This window comes from Oreochromis aureus, linkage group 9, assembly GCF_013358895.1.
Source record: "Oreochromis aureus strain Israel breed Guangdong linkage group 9, ZZ_aureus, whole genome shotgun sequence".
NCBI lineage: Eukaryota > Metazoa > Chordata > Actinopteri > Cichliformes > Cichlidae > Oreochromis > Oreochromis aureus.
In genome coordinates, this window is record NC_052950.1 from 36,482,605 (window position 1) to 36,501,989 (window position 19,385).

The 19,385-nt window shown below is 40.6% G+C and overlaps 2 long non-coding RNA genes across 2 annotated transcripts; both read left to right on the plus strand.

The window, feature by feature from the left end:
- Positions 1-4,342: 4,342 nt before the first annotated feature.
- Positions 4,343-12,125, plus strand: LOC120442035. Its single transcript, XR_005614480.1, has 3 exons — positions 4,343-4,708; positions 11,817-11,892; positions 12,101-12,125. It is a non-coding gene; the product is annotated as an uncharacterized LOC120442035 (long non-coding RNA).
- A 1,436-nt stretch (positions 12,126-13,561) lies between these two features.
- Positions 13,562-18,759, plus strand: LOC116329346. Its single transcript, XR_005614165.1, has 2 exons — positions 13,562-13,621; positions 17,369-18,759. It is a non-coding gene; the product is annotated as an uncharacterized LOC116329346 (long non-coding RNA).
- The last annotated feature ends 626 nt before the right edge of the window (positions 18,760-19,385 follow it).

Below are 19,385 nucleotides of genomic sequence, written 5' to 3' on the forward strand. Positions count from 1 at the left end.
AAGGTTCATGGGAACGTGCAGGGTGGAGGGGTTAATTGTCGCTAAATCTATGTGCTCATACATCAGCCAGCTGTGTGCGCAGCTTCATCTCCAGCTCTGCTCCTTGGACGCGTCCTAGTTTTTTCTTTTCACTCCTTTAACTAAGTGAGACAAATCAGCATGATAATGGAACAATAAAATGTGCCTCCTTACGAGCAGGAATATGTGGGGCTTTAGTCAAACAGGTTGACGAGTAAAGATTGCAAGGACATGGCCAAGGTTTCAGCTTTGAGCCATCCACCAGCGCCTATGACCACTTCCTCTGATAACACCTCACCCTCTCATTCAGAAAAAATGAACACTCTTAACAGCATAGCTTGCAGCCACATCAGATGCAATGTTAAACATGTTTTTTTCCAGCATTTTTCCAAAGCAATTCACATGTTTGTGTGATTCATATTAACGCTTTACTCTAAAACTGTGGGCTCTGTGAAACAAAACAAAACAAAACAAAAATCTCTTAATATAAGTTCAACAGCTTTGCCCATTCAGTTTGATAAATTGCTCTCTGTAAAGTGTCCTTTAGTGATGACTGATTTTGATCAGTTTAGGAAAATTTGAATGTTTTATTTCTTGATTTGGAGCTTGTTGGAAGATGTTGAGTGTTCGCTCGCAAAAAGTTGGAGCAGAAAAGTCTTTTCATTGGCCCTGCAGCTGTTTTTCTGCATGCACCAAACCTCTACAGCCTCATTTCTATTTGAAGGAGTACTGCAGGAGACATGCAGCAGTGACTGCGGTCACACAGAGGATGAGAAATGTATGGTGATGTTGTGTAATGCAGTTTGAATTCTCCTTGGTGTAACCTTGATGATCTGCAATGGTCTTAAACACACAAACATAACTGGTAAATAAGCTCACTTTCCAATCGGAAGGATGAAGGAGCCTTCAAGTCTTTACTGCTCTGTTTTTGTGAATCCTGAGGTCACTCACTGCCAGCAATAAGGTTCCCCCTGATGAGAGTCTGTATCTGTCACTGATGCTCATCAGAGACTGGAGACCAGAGATGCTTCTTTCAGTTTGTACATAAAATCTTATGATGTTAAAATGGAGCACCAAAATGCAGTTACTGTAGAAGTGCAGTTTATCACTAGTGTTGTAGGTTCAAGCTGTGCGAGGGTCCACTTGTGTCTGAGTGAGGTCCCCCTCATCAGAGGGTGAACTGTGTTAAACTGCATTCCTGTCAGACTCCTGTGACCAGTCAGTGCAAACAGTAATACTTCATAATGTTATTGTGCACTGTGTTGAATGAGCAGCCAGACAAAATGAAGATAAGTTGCTAATGAGCACTTTGGGTTCTCCTGTGAAAACATGATTCTATATCTACATGTTAACTGGAGGCTGACACACTTAAGACATTTAGTTTGGGTGGATTTTAACTTTCCTTCTTGATTATTTCCATCTTGCTTTGACTGCAGCTTTAACAACACTGATTCGAGCAGGAATTTTAAAAAGCATTTTAACAGAGAAACAAAGCCGAGAGTCTGTCACATTGAGCCTTCGGTGTAGGAGCCTGACAGAGATCTGTTTCTTTTTATACCAGTAGCTGTTCAAGTTGCTGTTGTGGCTCAGCAGACTCCAACTCCACTGGGTTGTACTCCAGCTATGGACTATTAGTCCTTGTTCTGCTCTGACCATCTGCTACAGGCTTTAGGATGACTCTCGCCAGATCCTGCAGAAGGTGGAGATCTGGTTCCATCAAACTCAGAGACTGCAGCACAGAACAAAACTACAGGGAGTGCAGAATTATTAGGCAAGTTGTATTTTTGAGGAATAATTTTATTATTGAACAACAACCATGTTCTCAATGAACCCAAAAAACACATTAATATCAAAGCTGAATGTTTTTGGAAGTAGTTTTTAGTTTGTGTTTAGTTTTAGCTATTTTAGGGGGATATCTGTGTGTGCAGGTGACTATTACTGTGCATAATTATTAGGCACCTTAACAAAAAACAAATATATACCCATTTCAATTATTTATTTTTACCAGTGAAACCAATATAACATCTCCACATTCACAAATATACATTTCTGACATTCAAAAACAAAACAAAAACAAATCAGCGACCAATATAGCCACCTTTCTTTGCAAGGACACTCAAAAGCCTGCCATCCATGGATTCTGTCAGTGTTTTGATCTGTTCACCATCAACATTTGCGTGCAGCAGCAACCACAGCCTCCCAGACACTGTTCAGAGAGGTGTACTGTTTTCCCTCCTTGTAAATCTCACATTTGATGATGGACCACAGGTTCTCAATGGGGTTCAGATCAGGTGAACAAGGAGGCCATGTCATTAGTTTTTCTTCTTTTATACCCTTTCTTGCCAGCCACGCTGTGGAGTGCTTGGACGCGTGTGATGGAGCATTGTCCTGCATGAAAATCATGTTTTTCTTGAAGGATGCAGACTTCTTCCTGTACCACTGCTTGAAGAAGGTGTCTTCCAGAAACTGGCAGTAGGACTGGGAGTTGAGCTTGACTCCATCCAACTCACTCTCATTTCATCAGTCCATAAAACCTTAGAAAAATCAGTCTTGAGATATTTCTTGGCCCAGTCTTGACGTTTCAGCTTGTGTGTCTTGTTCAGTGGTGGTCGTCTTTCAGCCTTTCTTACCTTGGCCATGTCTCTGAGTATTGCACACCTTGTGCTTTTGGGCACTCCAGTGATGTTGCAGCTCTGAAATATGGCCAAACTGGTGGCAAGTGGCATCTTGGCAGCTGCACGCTTGACTTTTCTCAGTTCATGGGCAGTTATTTTGCGCCTTGGTTTTTCCACACGCTTCTTGCGACCCTGTTGACTATTTTGAATGAAACGCTTGATTGTTCGATGATCACGCTTCAGAAGCTTTGCAATTTTAAGACTGCTGCATCCCTCTGCAAGATATCTCACTATTTTTGACTTTTCTGAGCCTGTCAAGTCCTTCTTTTGACCCATTTTGCCAAAGGAAAGGAAGTTGCCTAATAATTATGCACACCTGATATAGGGTGTTGATGTCATTAGACCACACCCCTTCTCATTACAGAGATGCACATCACCTAATATGCTTAATTGGTAGTAGGCTTTCGAGCCTGTACAGCTTGGAGTAAGACAACATGCATGAAGAGGATGATGTGGACAAAATACTCATTTGCCTAATAATTCTGCACTTCCTGTACTGTAGTAGTAGTAGTAGTAGTAAACAGTTTGAGGGTACATCAGTAGGATCAGAAACTCAGTGCAGACACAGCTGATATTTGCTTCAGTAGTTATTATTACAGATATGAACAGTATTTAATAAGTGATTACTTGTCCTTTTAGAGAGGTGGACACTTCTTGCCACAGCTACCAGTACAAATGCAATTTAACACCACAGAGTCACACTCTGGATGGTATTACATGATATTCAGGTCCCATTGTGAGGAACCTTGGTGTCATTTCGGGGACCAATATGAACTTTAAACGACACATAAAATAAATCTTTAGCACTACCTCGTCTTGATCAGTGTATTAAATTATGAACATCCCACCTGGGGCAAGGTCCAGTGCAAACTCAATCAAGTAAAGTGAATTCCTACAGACAGCTACAGCCATGCATCATCCTCCACACAAACTACTCTCAAATGACCATTTGAGAGTAGTTTGTGTGGAGCTATCCTTAAATAGCTCCCTGTTAACCCCCCAAAGAATGGAGAACACAAACTTTGTCCAAAAACCTTTTATGTTTTTTTTTTTTTAGCAATCTTTTTTTATGGTGACTCCACTGTTGGACACTCCAAAAATTTGATTCTGTTCATCTGGACGTAGCGTTTTGTGGGAGAAACGTCCAAGTGACTTCTTCAGTCTCGGCTGACTGCAGGTTTCCCCAATCTTATAAACAGTACATTTGCATAATGACTGAAACCAGCCCACTGAAGGAACAATGGGCTGGGAGGTCAGTTCCTTCATCTAATTATGCAAAAATCACCAAACTCGGACGACCACAGACTGTTTTCCTTCGAGGTGATGAAGGAAAACAGTGGGTTGGCATGTAAAAGGGCATTTATTCCCTTCAAGGACCTGCAGTTCAAAAAAGCACCCCTCCGACAGCCAAACCCATCTATTCTCTGATTGGATTGTTACATTTGTGATTGACATGACATTGACCAATCAGATGAAAGGAAGAAAAATAGGGTCAAAATTCGTACTTGCAGGTGTTTTTTTTTTTGGCTAAGTCCACACACAAATCTTTTTTACACACACACACACACACACACAAATTCTTTTTACACATACAAATCCTGATTTACAAGTACAAAATATTTATGACCACATTTTGAGCCCATAGTTTTCATCGAGGCCAAGGAAAACAAGTTAGGAAACACCTCACGTGGTTACGCTGTGCAGCTGAATCACGTGACCACACAGCAACGAATCACAGCAGAGCAGGAAGAAGGAGCGGAGCAAAGTGTGTGTGCAGGAGAGGAGTCGAGCAGAGAGAGCTGTTTTTTCATGAAACGGGAGTAAAGTAGTGAACTTAGAGGAGAGAAACAAACTGAAGTATCGATGATAAACCACTACCAACGTCTGGATCGATATCTGCATCGACCTGCCCACCCTTGTCTCCTGGATCGTAGCTGAGATCAGCGTGAACCCTGATCTGTTTCCTGTTCCAGCTTCATCACGGAGTTTCTCTCGGTTTGTGGGCTCATCTAAAGGTAAGCACCGAGCTAACTTTACTGTGAGTTCAGTTCATGTTGAGTTTAGCTCCTGAATGAGGTCTTCTGCTGCTCTCCTCGGTGTCTGTTCACAGTTTATTGTCAACACGTTGAGAGAAGAGCGAGAGAGTGTTTGGAGAAAAACACCAACTAATCCAGACCTTCCCAAAGTGTGGGGCCCGCCCCCTAGGGGGGGCGCAGAGCCATTGCAAGGGGGAGGGGGGGGACAGAACGCTTGGAGACTGCTACACTGTAAAATCTAATTAGTTCCCAGAACTCAAAAAAATTGAGTAAAGCTTAGCTAAAAATGACTAAGTTAGGACAACTTATTTATTTTTAGTACTCTGTACAAGCTCATTTGTTCCCAGAACTCAAAAAAATTGGATCAGGTTTACATAAGATGACCAAGTTAGGGCAACTTACTCATTTTGAGTACACTGTACAGCCTTGTTAGTTCCCAGAACTCAAAAAAATTGAGGAAACTCGTTGCCTCAAAAAAACTAAGTAAAGTTTACTTAAGATGACTGTTAGGACAACTTATACATTGCAAGTCTGCAGTATTAAGAATAACTTGATATTTCTGACTGTACAATACTAATTGTTTACCTACTGACAAACATTTCAAGTTCAACTAAATGAAAAAACAATTTGTGGTAACCTGATTAGGACTAAAAATAATTAACAACACTTTTTGTAATGATGTTAAAATCAGCCCAACTTTTATTTTCAAACACAACAAAGTATAACAGCCAACATACTGGACACTGATCTGCTGAACAACAAACAATTATATTGCCATCACTGTTATAATCTTACAATGAAACAAAGTCTCAGATGTAATTATTCTGAAAATAAGTTTAGGCCTACCACAAGTTTGTTTTGTACTTACATTACTTATATAATCAAAATAAAATATTTGTTGTTCTGTCACAAGTGCAGTCTCTAATTTAAACGACACATTTGTTTTGCATTCCAACACATGAGCTGGAATGTTGTATTATTTTAAGGATGCTTGTTTCCAGTCCAGGCATTACTGCCTGAATGACTGTCATGGATCGAGGTGATCCAAATGTAGGTGCAGAAGAAAGTCTTTAACTTCCCTTAAGTACAGTGGCAGTGGATGTGGGTTGGCGATGCAATGAGCTTGAACCTGCAGGCGACCATCTTCACTGACCACACCATCTGTGACGGAGGACTCATCTCTCCTGGTGTCCTGCAAGCAAACAATCATATTTTTTGGAACATGAACTTAATTGCTTTCTTAAAACATTTTTTTCTGCATTTGGTATAAAACAGACTCCAATTTAGACGATCTCAGGCTCCCTCCCCACCGGAGAGGTGACATTCAATGTCCCAGTTGTCAGTCTGCATAGCCCTGACCACCACCCAACACACAATAATGTCATGAAAGCATCATTTTAAGAAGGGCTATGCAAACATGGCCAATAACTTTCATTCTAATGATGTGCAAAATGATTTTGGGCACAAAACAAATTTTGCTGTTAGAAACTTGCAGACTTCACTATATACAGTGTAGACCCTCTAAACTAACTTTGGGGGATGTGATCTTTCAAGAAATGCAGACCAAACTGTTGTTGTTTGTTTACTTACACAGCATGTCTTGTAGAATTAACTGTGGTCACCAGCAACAGCATTAGTGCAGTCATATCTCAAGTCTAATAACAGAAGACAGGAAAAGATCAGTAAAGAAACAACTTCCCCAAACCAAAGCACAAATAAAACAATAAGTAAAACAGGCTGATCTAAAGTATGATTAAAGTTCAGCCTGATTAATATAAATGTCACTGACAGTTGCTAATATATTGGAAAACCAAAATACTTACTGATGTCTTTCTGTCCAACAGCAGGAGTGCTGGTCCCGAGCCTCAAAGACAGTAAGAAGCCAGCAGAGGGAGAAAAAACAGAAAATTTTTCAGAAACTGATTTGATCCTTAATGGCTGTGCAATCATTGTAGCATAGAGTTTGCTTATGTTGTTAAATAAAGGCTAGATTTGACATTAGTAGATGCCACAGATGTTCTAAAACTGCCACAAAGCATGAAAAAATGGACGTCTCTGAAAACGTCGGAGCATTTTTGCAAATATGTGATGTCTTGATAAATCGAGCAGATATTTGAACTTTACACAGCTACATTCTCGCCTGACAAATGCAATCCTCCTTTTCCCCAGATTACCCATTCTGGATCACAAAATAACCTTTTAAGATATTTTCAGGCGAGAATGTAGCTGTGTAATGCTCAAATATCTACTTAAATATCTACTTAATTTATCAAAATATCACATATTTGCAGAAGTGCTTCCACGGTTTCGGAGAGCTCTGTTATCCACCAGCGATAGCTGACTGGGAGGTCAAGGCTTGATAGAGTCCACGAGCACAGCCAACCCCTGGTATTTTGTTTTCAACCCCCTGCACTCTTTGGCTACTCAGGTTAAACGTGATGTGTATATACAGTTAAGCCCATAATTTTTCATACCCCTGCCAAATTTTGACTTAAAGTTACTTTTATTCAACAAGCAAGTTCTTTTTTGAGCAGAAATGACACAGGTGTCTCCCCAAAGATAATAAGACGATGTACAAGAAGCATCATTGTGGAAAAAAATATTTCTCAGGTTTTATTTATATTTTAGCAAAAAGTATCATGTCCAGAATTATTCATACCCTTCTCAATAATCAATAGAAAAGCCTTTATTGGCTATTACAGCAATCAAACGCTTCCTATAATTGCAGACCAGCTTTTTGCATGTCTCCACAGGCATTTTTGCCCATTCATCTTTAGCAATGAGCTCCAAATCTTTCAGGTTGGAGGGTCTTCTTGCCATCACCCTGATCTTTAGCTCCCTCCACAGATTCTCAATTGGATTCAAGTCAGGACTCTGGCTAGGCCACTGCAAAACGTTAATGTTGTTGTCTGCTAACCATTTCTTCACCACGTTTGCTGTATGTTTTGGGTCATTGTCGTGCTGAAATGTCCACTGGTTCCCAAGGCCAAGTTTTTCTGCAGACTGCCTGATGTTGTTGTTGAGAATCTTCATGTATTGCTGTTTTTTCATGGTGCTGTTTACTGTGATTAGGTTCCCTGGTCCATTTGCTAAAAAACACCCCCAAAGTATTAGGTTCCCACCACCATGTTTGACAGTGGGGATGGTGTTCTTTGGGTTGAAGGCTTCTCCATTTTTATGCCAAATGAAGGCAACATCATTGTGACCAAATAATTCAATTTTTGTTTCATCTGACCATAACACTGAAGACCAGAAACCTTCTTCTTTGTCCAGATGAGCATTTGCAAAGGCCAAATGAGCTTTTGCATGCCTTAGAAGTGCCTGCAGAAGTGGCGTTTTCCTTGGTCTGCATCCGTGGAACCCAACAGTGTCCGTTGGACTGTCTGCCTTGAGACATTGCCACCAGCAGAGCCCAGATTCACCAGAATGGCCTTGGTGGTGATCCTTGGATTCTTTTTCACCTCTCTCACTATTCTCCTGGCCAGCACAGGTTTCACTTTTGGCTTCCGACAACGTCCTCTGAGATTTTCCACAGTGCGGAACATCTTGTATTTTTTAATAATACTTTGCACTGTAGCCACTGGAACTTGAAAACATTTGGATATGGCCTTGTAGCCCATTCCTCACTTGTGAGCAGCCACAATGCACAGCTGCAGGTCCTCACTGAGTTCCTTTGTCTTAGCCATGAATGTCCACAGACCACCTGCAGAGAGCTGCTGTTTTTCACCTGTTGAGTTGATCAACAGCTATTTCCAATTAATCAGGGTAATTAGGATGCTTTAGAACAGCTTTGACTATTTGGAATGGTATGGAACTTTGGATTTTCCCAGAGACTGTGACAGTTTGTGAAGGGCATGAATAATTCTGGACATGATACTTTTTGCTCAAATGTAAATAAAAGCTGAGAAATATTTTTTTTCCACAATGATGCCTCTTGTACATCATCTTATTGTCTTTTGTGAGACGCCTGTGTCATTTCCAGTCAAAAAATAACTTGCTAGTTGAATAAAAGTAACTTTAAGTCAAAATTTGCCAGGGGTATGAATAATTATGGGCTTAACTGTAGTTAGTTAGTTAGTTATGGCTATGGATTGAAAATACCCCCCACACCCCACCCCACCCCTAACGGCTGCACCTCCCGAAGAATTTTGTCTGGGCTCTTATCTCACTTTTTTATTTCAAACAATCAACAGAAAATTTCACAGACATAGTTTTATATAAGGTTTTTAAGGCTGTGGTGTTAATTTTTAAGTAAGATGAGCCCAGCGGCAGCAGCAACGCTAGGCTAACACTAACTAGCTAGCAAGATTAGAAACCTGATGCTAAACTAAGAGAAGCCACAAAATCAGTTTGAATAAGAGTAAACATTTACTCACCAAGTCAGTAAAGATCCACAGCAATGACAACAATAATATCTCCAGGTTTGCTCAATATATTCCATAACAAATGCTGGCGCCATGAACATGCGGACTGATCCGAGAGGGAGGAGGACGGTAGTCACGTGGCATTTTCAACCACATCTTTCATCCTTCCGCACTGAGAAGCAAAACTTCCAGCTTACTTAGTTTTTTCTAAGTTATCAGCGTTTTTGCATAAAAAGTACTGGTAACTTATTTAAATCGAGGTCTAATAACAAATTGATAAAAATTGAGTTCAGCCTATTTAATATTTTTAATTAAACACAATATTACATTTTACAGTGTAGCACGGGGCGCCCACAGAAACGCAAAACAGGAGATGAAGCATCGCTGAATATGTTTCCAAACCAACTTCATTCTAAGCCAAAGACTAGAAAATATGGTGAAGCATATCTTCCCTTTGGCTTCACCTGCACAAGTGCCGAGGTAGGTCTCCCCTGCATAATTGGTTTTCCCTGCGTCGGGAGCAGCGCTGGGCTCTTCAAATCAGGGACAAACATTATCCCACATTCTTGATTTTTAGTTCACAAACACTTCTTGTAATGACTACTCCTGACATTTTGGACATGTTAGCTCTTTATACAGTAAAGTTACAGCGGGATACAAATAATATCAGTCTGATCCTGGCACGATTTGTTCCCTCGGTTCAAATCACGGACAAACAGTATCACACAGCTGTTTATGTTTTTGAACCCATTTTGCACAGAGGCATTTTTTGGAAAAATGTATTGACAGCAATGTTGAATATTACACAGGAAAAACAACTACATGTAAAAATAATTACACCGTGACGCCTCTGCCTTTGTAAATGAAGGGACAGTAACTGCGTGTGTGTATGTAAGCGTGTAAAACCTGCAGATAATCAGATTAACAGTAACAGTATCGTTATCGATAATATAGATATTTTGTCTCTATCTACCACAGCGTGACGTGAAAAAAAGCACATACCTTTGACGTTGCGTGATGAGCTCTATGTTCCTCGTCCACACGTAAACGCAAAAAGGAGTCTCAAAAAATCTCCGTTTTCGGTGATTCAAAACGGCGTTTACCTGTGAACGAAACAGCTGCACTTTCAAAAATACCCGTGTAGGTGTGGACGTAGCACAAAAGAGTTAGTAGTTTATTTTCTTACTACTTGTAATTTATTGCAGATTATTTGTATTTGCTTAATTGTTTAATAAATGTTGGAGGTGTGAAATAAACGGCAATGGAGCAAAAATATGGGTGTGTGTGGTTGGAGGATGTGCTTGTGCATGCGCGTGTGCACGCGCAGGAGGGGGGGGGGCGCGAACATTTTTTGTAAGACAGAGGGGGCCCCAGCAAAAAAAGTTTGGGAACCACTGAACTAATCATTAGCTCAGCACGCTGGGAGAAGTTGAGCGTTTGCTCGCAGAAAGTTGGAGCAGAAAAGTCTTTTCATTGTCCCTGCAGCTGTTTTTCTGCCTGCACTAAAGCTGAACTTTGACACTGTCTCTGTCGCCACTCTGAAACTCGTATTTCTAGGGCTGGTTTAGGCCTAACAATATAAAAACGTCTGTCGTTTCAAATCACGCTTTTGTTTGTGTCGTGACTCTGAAGATGAAGACCCTCAAGATGTGACCCTGTGAGGACTCCCCAAACCTGGTGCTAGGAGCGCAGCGGTCCACCTAAACAAAGGCCTCTTATACTTAACCAGATACAGAGTAGGTGTCCTCCTATACCATAAATCAGTAAGAGAAGGTACAACCTCTCTCATGACCTTAAGATGTGTGTGTATGCCAGAGTGCTCTGGGAGGCACACAGAGTCTTTGCAGACTACTAAGGATCAAACCTCTATCACTATGCAATTGGTTATAAAACTCTAAGCATATATGAATAAATATTTCTAAGCATAAATGACAATAAACAATTTAAACCTAACAGTATCCCAGACCGTGAAGTCTCCCATTCTCCTGCCCCGAAAACAAACCACCTTACAAAACATGTATACCGTATTTTATGGACTATAAGCCTACATATCCTTTCATTTTCTCAAAAATTGACAATGCGCTTATAATCCTGTGTGCCTTATGTATGAATTCTGGTTGTGCTTACTGACTGCAAACCAATTTTATGTGGTACACAGCACTCAGCAATCTCTCAAAATGTGTTAGTACGACTTTGGTAAGCTATGAAGGAGCATTAAGGCTACGGCAGTCAGGCATGTCACAGGACGTCACAGCATCTCTATAATAATCCAAACTGTTGGTAACAATCCTGAAAACCTCCCAGTCGGTGTAGTCCAGACACACCTGCAGATTCTCCACAGCCTCATCAGTCCACTGCTTCAGTGTCTTCACAAAAGCTTTAGAGAGTTTCAGTTTGTGCCTGTTTGCAGGGATCAAGTGAACCATGACATGGTCTGAGAATCCTGATGCAGTGTGAGATGATGACCCTCTTACTATCAGCTCACCTTTTGTTTTGTAGTGCTTTTTTCTTCCTTTTTTAAAATAAAATCTGTGAGGTTCAAATGAAGCACCAAACTACAGTTACTCAGTCAGTGGAGGTTCAGTAGTGCAGTTTCTCACCACTGTTGTTAACTGGAGGCTGACACACTGACTGAAGACATTTAGTTTGAGTGGATTTGAGCTTTCCATCTCAGCTTCTTTTGGTCAAAGATGAAATACATATAAATATATTTTGTGTTCCAGCTGATCATCAGCAGGAGACGAGCCATTTAGACTCAGCTCAGCCACTACAGAGGAAACAATGACTTCAACCCAAAAGGTGAGCAAAAATATCACTGTTATTGAACCTGTGTGCACGTTACAACTCTCATTGTAGCTCATCATTGTAATGTGATAATATCACCAGAAGGTGGTGGTAACACACCCACAATGGGTTTGTTGACATCTTTGATTCCACTAATGGAGTTTCAGTTTGTTCCACGACTGCATTTCACTCACTGCCTCTGTTTGTATCTCTGTCACTGCAGGACCAACATGGAGCGAGAAGTCAGCGCTCTCAGGAGGCCGACAAACCTCACAGAAGAAAGGGAGAGAAAAAATACAGCTGTGATGAGTGTGGGAAGGCGTTTACCCGGGCTGGAGACTTAAAAAAACACAAAGTTATCCACAGTGGAGTTAAACCCTACACCTGTGACTTGTGTGGAAAACCTTTTACCCAGGCTGGAAACTTAAAAAAACACAAAGTCATCCACAGTGGAGTTAAAGCGTACAGCTGCGACTTGTGTGGTACATCTTTTGCCCAGGCTGGTAACCTAAAAACTCACCAACTCATCCACAGTGGAGTTAAACCCTACACCTGTGATGAGTGTGGAAAATCTTTTACCTTGGCTGGAGACTTAAAAAAACACAAAGTCATCCACAGTGGAGTTAAAGCGTACAAGTGTGACTTGTGTGAAAAATCTTTTACCCAGGCTTTTAACTTAAAAACACACCAGCTCATCCACAGTGGAGTTAAAGCATACACCTGTGACTTGTGTGGAAAATCTTTTACCCAGGCTGGATGCTTACAAAGACACCGACTCAGCCACAGTGGAGTTAAAGCGTACACCTGTGACTTGTGTGGAAAATCGTTTACTGTGAGTGGAAGCTTGAAAACACACCAGCTCATCCACAGTGGAGTTAAAGCATACAACTGTGACTTGTGTGGAAAGTCTTTTACCCAGGCTGGTAACTTAAAAACACACCAACTTGTCCACAGTGGAGTTAAACCGTACACCTGTGACTTATGTGGAAAGTCTTTTACCCAGGCTGGAAGCTTACAAAGACACCAACTCAGCCACAGTTTAGTTAAAGCGTACAGCTGTGACTTGTGTGGAAAATCTTTTACCCTGAGTGGAAGCTTAAAGACACACCAGCTCATCCACAGTGGAGTTAAACCATACAACTGCGACTTGTGTGAAAAGTCTTTTAACACTGCTGTTAACTTAAAAAAACACCAACTCATCCACAGTGGAGTTAAACCATACAACTGTGACTTGTGTGGAAAGTCTTTTAACACTGCCTTCAACTTAAAAACACACCAAGTTATCCACAGTGGAGTTAAAGCGTACACCTGTGACTTGTGTGGAAAATCTTTTACCCTGAGTGGGAGCTTAAAAAAACACCAACTTATCCACAGTGGAGTTAAAGCGCACACCTGTGATCAGTGTGGCAGAGCTTTTGCTCGTAGTAGATACTTACAGCGTCATCAAGTTACCCACTCTGGAGTGAAACCATACAGCTGTGACATTTGTGGAAAAACTTTCAGCGAGCTATGGAGCCGAAATAGACACCAACGGATTCACACTGGACATGATGTTTACTGCTGTGATCAGTGTGGCAAACTGTTTACAACAGATGCACAGTTACAACACCACATGTTTACCCACACTGAGGAGAGACCTTATAAATGTGACCTTTGTGATAAGACTTTTAAATCTCCACGTTACCTGAAAATACACCAACAGATCCACACCAGAAAGAAACTCTACAAGTGCAGTTACTGTGAGGTATGTATTTATATTTTTATCTTGTCATTTTAGCCTGACTGTCTGGAACAATTTTGATTATTAAATTGTGTTAGCATGCTAGTAATTCTACTGGACTCAATGGCATGTACTGGAATTTTGAAAAGGTCAGTAAAGAGCATGATAAGTCATCAAACTAAAAACAATGATTACTGCAACTTTGTATCCATATTTGAGGATTTACAGTTGCACTTATTCTGATTCATTGTTTAAATTAATTGTAATTTTGAAAGCTCAACAGGACATAAAAACTTGTAAAAACATAAAACATAAAACACAAAAACAGCCCCATGTACCTAATGGGGCTGGGTAGTCACATTGGTTGATTGATATATTCATTCAATCCTTTTTACAAAGGTATTTTATGTATTTATTTTCCCACGAGAAAGTTTGCTAATAATGTGGGTTGAAGCTAATAGAAGCAGTAGCTAGAAATAAATAATAGAGCTGTTCTAACAGCACCCTCATCATTGTGCTCCCAAATGCAGCAGCGATCCATTTACTCAAACTCATAACATATAGAGAGCAAGGCAGTAGCCTGTGTTCAGAAAAACATAAAAACATTGTTGAGTCTGTGCTTCCACAGGCTCCGCTAGTTTTAGAGACTTATTCCTCATGAAGAACGAAAAACAAGACAGAACATCTTCAACCGATCTTTTACTCGCTAACGAGGGAAACTTTGGTCAGAACCAGGCTGTGGGGCTTAATGCTCCTCACCTGTCTCTAGCCCAAATCCTTCAAAGAGCAGCTCTTCTCGTAGCTATTTATTGAAAACTGTTACAATACACAACACAACACAAGCACCTCCCACTGTAAAACACCCCAATGGTTTTAAAAGATAAGGCACTGTGTGTGTGTGTGTGTGTGTGTGTGTGTGTGTGTGTGTGTGTGTGTGTGTGTGTGTGTGTGTGTGTGTGAGTGAGAGTGAGACCTCCTGCTCACCAAAAGGATCATAAAAGCAGGAAGCTTACAACGCAAGAAACAGATCTCTCAGATAGGATGTATCTAATAAAACCTCCCCCAGTGCCAGAGTGGCTGGAGAGGTGGTCAGAGACAAAGGAATGTCTTTGATCCTACATTTTGAACTAAGACTTTACAAATTTCAGAAACACAATGACAACATTAAACAATTTGACTTAACAGTAACTTAACGCGATCGTTCTGTTTTTGTGTTTTGGACATGATTTTGGAGTCCATCCTCACAGTAGCGATTGACCGCAAAATAAAGCTACCGGAAATGTACAACCCTACATCCGGTCTTAAAACAGCAAGTTAGCATTTTTTCGTGCACAGGGTCTATTAGTTTGTCCATGTTTGGACGTGTTCTAACATGTTCTAAACATGCAAATCAGTCTGTGCATGATTATATTGCTCCGCCCATCAAAAAGTCATCAACTTACTTTTAATAGTCTGTAAGTTTGATTTACATGTCCTCAAAGTATGGTGAGAGTCTTTTTGCAGCCAGTGCTTGTTGCCAACCCTGGACACTCATGCCACAGCTAGCACGCGAAGAGTTGAGTGATGGCACAACATGCAGTGAATTAATCTGAGAAGGTGTATTTAAAAAATAAATATCTACTGGTCTAGATATCTACCACCAATGCACATCGTAAATTCGCTCACACAGAGACATTAGTTGTGCCACTTCTTAATGACAGTATCTAAGCAAACAAGGCCACCTACTGGTTTCACTTCAGTTTTTCCAATTGACTAAAAATTACACCAGTGAGAGGGATGTTGCTAGCTAGCCAGTCCTGTATAATATGGCCTTGAAGTGAGCGAAAAAAGATCATTCCCAGTCTTTTATGCAAATTTGGACAGAAGACTGGGGTTTTGTGCAACAGAAAGATCATGCTGTATGTGCCCTTTGCCTCGAGAGTGTTGGTTGCCAGGCAGAGAAAGTTGAATCAATTACACGTGCTGTGTCAAAATATGAGAAGCAAGGAAGTACTCTTGCACGTTTTTACAGCTGCTAAAAATCATGGAACTGAAGCAAGTTTTTGTATTGCACACTGTATTGTTAAATATGGAAACCCATTGACAGACAGAGAATTTATTAAGGAGGCTTTTCTCGCAAGCTCAGATATCTTCTGTTGTATAGTTCCTTTGCTGTTATGGTGTTCTTGTTATGGATAAGGAGTGTTTTTTGAAAATAGCTGATCTGCACTTTACCAACATCTGTCAGCAAATACAGTTGTATAAAGTTGTTCTATATAGCGTGTAACTGTTGATATGCAGCATTCTTAAATTCATTGTTAATGCAATGGTTGATATGGCACATTGACCTTTGAGTTTTAGATTTTAGATAGCACTCCTCATCAGAAAGGTTTCATACCCCTGCTCTACAACAAAGACATTGATTGAGTCTCGGTGCCAGGTCACTTAACTCTAGCATAGCTCCCTCTTGTTAACCACTTGAAAATTTCATACACTGCAAAATACATATATATTTAAAAATCTGAAAAATATTCCTCTTAATTTAGTTTGGCCTCACCCTTAGTGAAGTCTCAGTCCCTGGTCACAAAGCTCTCACATGGCTACCGCTTGTGAATGTGTGAATGAGGCATGTTGTATAAAGCACTTTGAGTGCTCAGGTAGAGTAGAAAAGTGCTCTATAAGAACCATTCCATTTTACTTGTATTCACTAACTGAACAACAGGAGGGTCATCTAACTAAAACCAGTCAGTGTATCACACCTGACCCCCTCAGAATCAAGTGACTTTTAAAAGTTTGTAAGTTTTATTTAAATGTCATCAAAGTATGGTGAGAGTCTGTCTGCAGCCAGGGTACCAGTGCTTGTTGCAGTTCCTCTACATCAAAGACATTTATTGTAACTCTTTATTTCAGACGATGTTCAGGATTAGGGAAGGACAATATGGCCAAAAATATTTATCACGATATATATTTGAAAATTTGCGATAACGATATAACTGACAATATAATTGACGCGAGACAAAATACTTTACAACTCCACAACTTTATTAGCGCAACCCCCCCCCCCCCACCCGGCCCACCCATCAATTATTTTTACTTAAACAAGCAGCTGTTTTTTTATGTGCATTAACGTTATGTAAAAATTTAACAGTGCAAATGCAAATTCCTTGCTGACAGTTTAACCAAAAGGCATTTCCAGTGGAAATTGGCCGACATATCCTCAGCATAACCATGTATAAAATCCACAAAACTTAAAAAGAGCTTATACACACACAATGCAGTAATATTATGTTGAAGCACAGTAAACATTACTCCGCGAGGCTCCTGACCACGGTAGCTGTAATGCTCCAACAATCCATCAAGCAGTGCAGCTTCGTAGCTTACCAAAGTCATACTAACACTTTTTTTGACAGATTTTTGAGCGCCGTGTACCACATAAAATCGGTTTGGTAATAACGGTAATAATGACAACCCGCTTGCATGCTCTACCAAAAAATGTACTTTGGCGTGTACCTGACGGACGAAATGAAGTTGCACCATTTTTAAAAAACAGTTCTAGTTTGTTTCATTCAATGATCCGCTTTCGCCCTTCTAATTCTGTCGCCACCATGCTTTTTCCTCCATGTGCGTATGAAAACAAAGGCACTGCGCATGCGCGTTTTAACCATTTTCTATCACGATATTTCTCATCATTGCCTAACATGAACATGAATGGTATGATATGGCCCAGCCCTATTCAGGATTCAAATTTTTAAGGAATTCCCTGACTTACACTGTCTTTGTGTCTTTGTTTAGAAGCAGAGCGACACAGATGGATCCAGTTCTCAACCCTGTCATCACTGTGGAGGTGGGAAAGCGTTTCGTTGCGACCTTTGTGGAAAAACTTTCAATCAGCAACGAAACCTAAAAATGCATCAGCGTAAACACACTGAAGACAAAATGATCTACTGTAAAGAATGTGGAAGAGGCTTCCCCACTCAATCTGATTTTAAACAACATGAAATCTTCCACAGTGGGGTTAAAAAGCACGCCTGTAACCAGTGTGCATACTTCTCCACCTCTGCAGGTCAGCTTAAAAGACATAAACGAGTCCACACAGGAGAGAAACCATACAAGTGCAGACACTGTAACAAAAGATTCTCACAATCGAGCAGTCGTAACAATCATGAACGTACACACATTGAAGGGAACTTCAGCTGTGACCAGTGTGACAAGAGCTTCAAGAATCTCAGTTCATACTCCGAGCACAAACGATCCCACATTACTAATAAACAGTTTCACTGTTACCAATGTGCAAAAACATTCACTTCACTATCTGCTCTGTGCAAACATCAGCGTGATCATGTACGACTGAAATCAGTTGATCACAACGAATCTGCAGAGACAGAAAGATCCTGTTCTGGTTTCGGGGTCAGACTTAAAAACCTTGAGATCAGGCTCCACAGAGTTCAGCTGGACTCTCCTGTAAAGAGTGTCAGCTGATGTCACACTTGGATCTGAGGAGGTAGCTCTGATTTCTTCAACTGCAGTGAATAATCCTGAATGTTACATTTAGGAAGCTGCAAGTATAGATATGTACATCCAGTTCCTTTGCTTTAATTTTGATGAATTTTATTGCTCTAAAATGTTATCCCTGTTACATTTAAATACACCCCCACCCCCATCAGGAAACAGTAGTGTTAAGTAGTAGTACCTGTATTATAAAGTTATAGAAATGTTTTTTTATATCCAGCTGATAGAGCAGCTATCTATGAAGTTCAGCGTTTTTATACTTATGTATTTTCATTGTTTTGAGGTCTATATTTCTATTTTACTTTTTGAAATTCAGTTTAAAGCTGAACTGGGGCTGGGCAATATTTCTATGTAATACTAATTTATTCCACAAGGTGGAGCTTTATTTGATCACCCGAAGAACACATTAATATTTACAGTGGTGGCCTGCAGAGGACAACGCATTTTTAGAAAATTGGGGTAAAGCAGCAAAAAACTATTAGAGGTTAAAGTTTGCAGATGACTGTTGTTGTTCATCATCTCCAGGACAGTGACACCAGTCATGGCCCAGTGCTCTGGGGTTTTCTTAAATGCTGTTTAATTGTTTCTTCTTTGGTTTAGTGTGATGGCCATGAGCGATGTCTCTGTCAGCAAAAAGGCTGTAACACTGACCGTGATAAAGATGCTAAAGAGAACCTTTAACCCCCACTGTCTTTTTTTCCTTCCAGCATTCAGATGAATAAATTATTTTTTGTTTTCTATTATGTATAGTGGAGTGTATTGTCTTCTTACGTCTGTGAAGGTTCTCAGTCATCCAGGTCGTCATAGTCTAAGGAGCTTGGAAAGAAAAGCATCTGGATTTCTTTAAGTTGCTTGAAGACGTTTCACCTCTCATCCCGAGAATCTTCTTCAGTTCTCGGGTCAAATGGTGGAGAGTCCCAGATTTAAGCCTGTGGGAGTGTCCCCCCGAGAGGGACAATGGTCCCCCTAATGATCCTCTACCTCAGGGGTCTCAAACTCGCAGCCCGCGGGCCATTTGCAGCCCACGTCACCTGTACTTGTGGCCCTGCATATGGATGTGAAGAAATATTTTTAAAAATTATTATTCGAAAATGATTTAATATGAAGGCAATATGAGCAGAGTGTTACAGGCATAGCCCTTTAAGACTGTAGCTTCATGGGCGGTGTAGCCCTTGCTGCAAGGAGAATGTATGGGACTGCCCCTCCCGCTGTGTGTGTGTGTGTGTGTTAGTGCGAGGGAGGGAGAAAAAGGAAAGTACGAGGTGCTACTGACCAGAAACGGGAGCTGGAAGCATGTAAA